The sequence below is a fragment of the Amblyomma maculatum genome, chromosome 8 (genome assembly GCF_055883805.1).
Source record: "Amblyomma maculatum isolate TAMU_Amacu chromosome 8, ASM5588380v1, whole genome shotgun sequence".
In the NCBI taxonomy this organism is placed as follows: domain Eukaryota; kingdom Metazoa; phylum Arthropoda; class Arachnida; order Ixodida; family Ixodidae; genus Amblyomma; species Amblyomma maculatum.
In genome coordinates, this window is record NC_139351.1 from 25,602,276 (window position 1) to 25,608,513 (window position 6,238).

A 6,238-nucleotide genomic window follows, 5' to 3' on the forward strand; every position below is an offset into this window, starting at 1 on the left:
GTCTACCCCCAGCGCGCCCATACAACATTCCAAAAGTCCTTTTTTCTCAGCACTGCCCTGGATTGGAACGACCTTCCCGACCACATCGCCTCACTAACCGACATTCATCATTTCAAGACTGCCATCGAAAGACATTTTTTATTGTAACCGCCGTACTCCAAGCCCACCCCTCATGTAATACCCCTTAAATGGGGCCTTTGAGGATTCAATAAATCAATAAAACAAATAAATGAATGAAGGGTGAGGAGATCATTCCCCTAATCAAACAAGAGATCGCCATCTCAGGCGATTATGTCAACCCTACCAACAGAAGGGTGGTAACCATCACAAAGGACATTCCAACATATCTCATTCTCAAGGAGAAGAAGTCCGTAAGGATAGGTTGGATGACATATCCTGCCTACCTTCACATCAACATTCCACGCTAAACAATGCACCACATTCGGTCATGTGACAAAGCACTGCCACAGCAAAACACGCAAGTGTCCCAATTGTGCAGAACCCCATCATCCAGACAAGTGTCGGGCAGACACAGCTAAATGCAATGTCTGCTATCTAACAAGACAGCGCACAGTTGACCACACAGTTGGGTCCAGATTCTGCCACTCCCTACAACAGCTCCAGAGACAACAGGAAGCACGCTGGCAATAAGCGAATCAGTCTACACACAGAGAATGACCAACCAACAACGGAATTCCCATAGCACACTCTCCGACAACACTAGCCCATCACACCACACACACTCTACGCAACACACAGAACACTCACAACACACCATACACACTTAAAATATTACAAGCCAATTTGGTACACTCATCCAAAGCAAATGAACTTCATGTTTTTCAGAAACAACACTTTCAGGACATATCACTCATCCAAGAACCATACTATCACAACAACAATATTACATCATTCACATTAAAAGACAAAATTCTAGCATCCGATCAGGCCCCTAAAACTGCAATCATAATACACAACAAAAACATCCACATTTTTCCTCTCAAAGTCACACAAACTCTCATAGCAGCACACATTACATGGCACCAACAACAGCTCCTCCAACTGACCATGGGATCCCAATGTTGCAACTAGAGATGCTTGCCCTTAAGTAATGGCATCTGTCGAAGAGGCAGGCTTTCAGGTGGTGAGGCTAATTGGAGACAATCATCAGGCAAACTGCAATTTTTTTTTCTAGCTTGTCAGGTGGCCCTATCAAGCCTATCATAACGTGAGTGGTCATTCACTGTTGCCTTATGTAATGCATGTGTTGCTGTGAATATTTGTGCTAAGTCTTCTGTCATGTTTGCATTCTGGTGGTTGTGTATGGGATTTATAATGTTGCTTTAAGGTGACATAATAGTCATTACGAACATTTTTCTAGGCATCCTCTAGATGAAAGCCGGCAGCTCTACTTGTCATTTGACTACTGTCATATCCTGAAAAATATCAGGTCGCAGTTCTTGATGAAAAGAGAATTTTCCGAAACAAAGGGAAGCTGATCCTGCCAGATTACTTAAGGTAACAAACAATGCTTTTTTGCTTTGTAACTTTTGTAGTATTATGCTAACCCTTTACTTTTTCGCAGGTTGCTCCACAAGGTGCAAGAGCGGCAGGGCGCTTTTAAAATGGTGCGGGGCCTGACAAAGAAGCACCTCTGGCCAAGTAACTTCGAGAAAATGAATGTCAGTAGAGCTATTGACATTTTCTCACCACAGGTAAAATATGCATTGATTAATTTTCTTGTGTGAACGTTGTATATACCAGTGTAAATATAAATGGCAGTCGCAGTCTGTAGGACTGCTTAAAAGCTATAAACTGTTTGCATCTCTTTAATATTTCCAGTTTTACCTTATCCAACCTTCAGAAGTCAGCTTAGGTGCTCACTGGTGTTTCTTTTTTTTTTTTTTTAAAGGTCACTTCAGTCCTAAGGTTTCTGCAGCAGCACGGACATCGCCTTGGCGCTCCTGGGTTTGAGGATTGCTTGCCCACAGTAGAATTTATGGAGATAGTTTACAAATGGTTTTCAGTGCACAACATCAAGAGCACCACATTTTACACTGTCAGCAGGAATGCTTGGAGGATGCCCTTCTACAGCGCAAGTGATGAAAGGTATATGCACTACGGTTGAAATATCTAAAAGCAATTATCTTTCAAAAGTCTCAATTTGCAAAAATGCTGGTATACTTGAAGAAAGCATCCACATAAAAAGTGCATGCGAAAGTTAATACTCATGTTCTCTTTTTAAAACCCTTTTGTAATTTTTTTTCCATACTGCAAAAAAAAATAGCTCGGTGCCACTTTCTTGCATCATGAATCATTTTTTTTTACTTGCAGGCTTCTATGGCTGGAGGCAGAATGCTTAGATTATTTTGCCTTGTGGAAGCAAGGTACCATTCACAAGCTGGAATTTCTCACTGCAGAAACTCACGAGGCACTAACCATAACAACAGCGTCCACTGTTGTGTGCACAAAACACCTGCTAAATGCAGGATTTCACTTTGTGCTGACAGGGAAGTTTTCCAGTGATGACGTAGAGTCGCTGTTTTCTGCTATTAGGCAGATGGCAGCAATGACCAAACTGATGCCTACACAGCATTGTCGGCGCTGCAGAAGATTTTGGTCACTGGCACCATTCATTCGTCAGCCAGTGGCAATGTCGAAAGTTTGGTGGGAAAGCTAGGGGCAGCATCACATCGGCCTGCTCAAGCAGTGAGCAAAGCCACTGCAGGAAAGGACATTAGAAAGCTTTTGCTCCCCTACCTGTCTGCGTTGGAACGATACCCAAGTATGCATTTTGTCCTCATCAATACATTGTGGAGCAAGCGCTGAAAACATAGCTAAGAATTTACTTGTAACGGTTTGCATGTTTGTAAAAGGGCATAACAGTGAAGCATATATGTTTTGGCCGAAATTCCAAGAGTGCACAATGTGCTTAGGCATTTTCTGAAACATGTCTCAAGTAGCTTTTATTTAACTACATGTTGACCTGCAGTCAATGCCAAGGTCACTGTAGCGTACACTTATTCAACAAAATCACTAACCAGTTTACCGTTTCTTGTAACTGCTATCAAGCCTGTTATTACCTATTTCTTACACCAAACCACACTTTATTTTAAGGTCTGCCGCAGCAGAGCTTGAGGTCAAGCACTTTAGCCCTGATTGCTGGCTTTTTGGTGAGGGCAGTACAAGACAACACTGAATCCATGGGATGCATTGATCTACAACTGCCCTGATTGCAGGAATCGACAGGGGAGGGCTCTCCTACCGCACTTTGGCCTTTGTGGGTTCTGTTTCCCTTCTGGGGGAGCTCCTCTAAAGCAGCTGAAGTACTGATGAAAGGGCCACAGCCTCTAAAGAAGTTCGGAGAAGTTGTGCTTCCTTGCATTGTTAAAAATCCGTTGTTCATGTGCCCTGTCAACCCCACAGAGGCCCATAGAATGGAACTCGCCAGACTTATAGTTAAGAAGTCCATGAGGCCCTTCTTAACCAATTTTGCGGGACTTCTCACCGAGGTTTGCAGGGTTAAAGCATGGAGGTTCAAAGCCAACTAGCTTCTCAAAGGCAAGGCACAGGAGAGAAGTGTGGAAACTGAAAGTGTGCATATGAGAGAGGAAGAAAGACAGCTTTTTGTTGAGGCAGGCATCAGTTAAACTCGAGTTCTTGCTGCACTGCTAAATGGGGCTGCAAGCAAAACACTGGAATGGGATAGCGAGCAGCGCAGTGTTGCAAGGAGTTCAGTTCTTTCCAGCGGCATGCATACTTACATGCTGCCTTTGCCTATGTCCTCTGCAGCTGTGGCCCACTGGCTTATCATGTGCACATTTTAGAGGTCAGTTTAGCCTAAACCCTACCGCAGTTTGGTGATCTCTTGGAACGGCAGCACAGCACTCCTTACAAGATTCCCCACCCCCTCAGTCAAATTTAAGTGGTTTACAAGAGGTCCCCGACCCATTCATTGCTGAGAACCACTGACCAATTTATTAAGCTCTTTTCTACTTATACACATCCCTTTCGTTTCTAGCTCTTCAGGAAACAGTTTGAACACTGCACTGAAAATATGCAAACAAAAGCGTTTTAGGGATGGCTCTTTTTCAGTCCCACTTAAAAACAGGGAAAGACCAATCAAGATATCTATGTGTTCAATCTATTTAATGTTGCTTACACATCAGAGCTGTAAGGGCGGCTTTTTTTCGTTGCTGTAAACAACACATAGCTAACGTCCTTACCAAGAGTGATATCTTTTTTTTTCATTTGTCATGTCTACTGTGGCCCGTCTATAAACATGTGTGACTTCAATTTCAGTTTGGTACATGTTTCACTGCTTTTCCTTTCCGTCAAATGTGCCTGGGGACGAGGTACCTGTACTGGCAACAGTAAACCACCAGGTAGGGGAATTACATGTTTACTACTCTTATACTTGTACAACTGTGCTGACAGAAATACGCTAGGAAGAGGCCATAACACCCAAAATAACTCTTTTTAACATTTTGTTTTGTGTTTCTTGCTATGCCATTTCCCTTAAAAACTGGGAAAGACTGGTCAAGAAGTCTATGTATTCATTTATGTTTTTATTGCTGCTTATTACCATGCACTTGGGTACGCATGAAAATAACCACTTATTTCACCGCATTTACCATACAACATTATTAAAACACTACTTGGCTAGTGATCAAACTGTAGTGACATAAGAGGCTCATTGTATGGCACATATAAGATCAGCCTATAGCCACTCGTAGCAGGGAAAGCATAGAGGATTATTTATTTTGTTAATCAATATCGAAAATAGTGAGTCGTTTGATACTCCAAATGCACCAGTTCGTGTCTTCTACGATCTGCGATTTTTTCTATAATATTTATGGCTTTACTGAACTGTTCAAAGCCAATTTTCTTTAAATGTGCTATTATGTAACACGCCTTTTCAATTTTTTAGTCTAATGAAAAATGAAATTGTGTTTTTGCACTGCAAATTTTTTGTAGGCAATCTGTGAACAAAGGTTTTTATTAGGCACAAAAAAGTACTAGTGGAGTAATTTTTGTAACTGAAGATGCATCTCTTTCTCATCGTTTTTCAAAACACGGTAAATTGGTGAGCAATAAGAGGCTTAATCAGTACGCCATAACTTCGAAAAATATTTGCAATAATTTTGAGCTCAACTGGTAAATATCTTCCCAAGAAATATTAAGGGAAATCGCCTTTTGCTTAAGGGTATTGAAAGTGTATATTTTATTCTTTAATGGGAGTATTTTATCTTTGCATGAATGCAGAGGGTAATGCTTTTCTCTGTTCCATGCAGGTTCTCCTTGTCAAGGGAGTGTACATCCCAGTAGAGAGACGGCAGTGGCTCCTGACACGGCCCAAGGATTCTCTGTTTTGCAAAGAAACGGTGAAGGCGCTTTGGCCTGTGCCAGAGCTCAAAAACAGGAGTGTGACAGGGGTCCCATGTCGCCGCTTTCTGAACGCGGACTCTATTCAGCCTCCGAAAAAAGCCCTGACCCCTCACAAGTTGGCAGCTGTAACAAGTAAGTGTTTGAACCTTGACCTAATTATCTTTTTTCAGTCATTTTCATGTTGTTTTACATAAACGCAGCACACCATCCTTCACATTTGTGGAGAATATGAATTCCTTCGAATTGTTTTGGTGTTTCTTGACTGATTTCAACAATTCATTTCATTGCTTTGCAGATGAATTTGCTACATATATTAGCAGGAATGCAAGTGATCAGCTGCCTACAAGCAAGCGCATGCAGAAAATGAATAGATATATCGCAGAAATGCTGAATGACATGAAGAGATGAAAAATTCAATCATGTATATCAGAAAACAAATAAATAATGGCGAAAATTGCAGTTATTACCAACCTTCTCTTATTGTATAATGCAGAACACCTGCACAGAACACCTGAAAAGGAATTATATGGCCATGAATTCCACATCACCTATTCTGCCGAAATCACGCATAATGCCTGTACTGCCCATAATGACCATATTGCACATATCACCCGTATCGCCCATAATGTCCTTATGCCCATATTGCACATATCACCCGTACCCCCATATGTCCCGTATGAAACATATCCCCCATATAATACCATATGTTTGAAATTTATATGGGAGATTTTTCAGTAGGGAAGAATTAAAGGAGAGGCTGGTAGGCTGGCTGCCACTAACTTGAATGCGCTTGGAGCTGCCTTCAGTGCTCAATTAATTATTGTCTAGAGTGGTCTAGCCGTCCTGCGAG

At 41.8% G+C, this 6,238-nt stretch overlaps 1 pseudogene; it reads left to right on the plus strand.

Annotated features, from left to right (window-relative positions):
* Window positions 1-381: 381 nt before the first annotated feature.
* Window positions 382-5,796, plus strand: LOC146180758 (uncharacterized; annotated as a pseudogene).
* The last annotated feature ends 442 nt before the right edge of the window (window positions 5,797-6,238 follow it).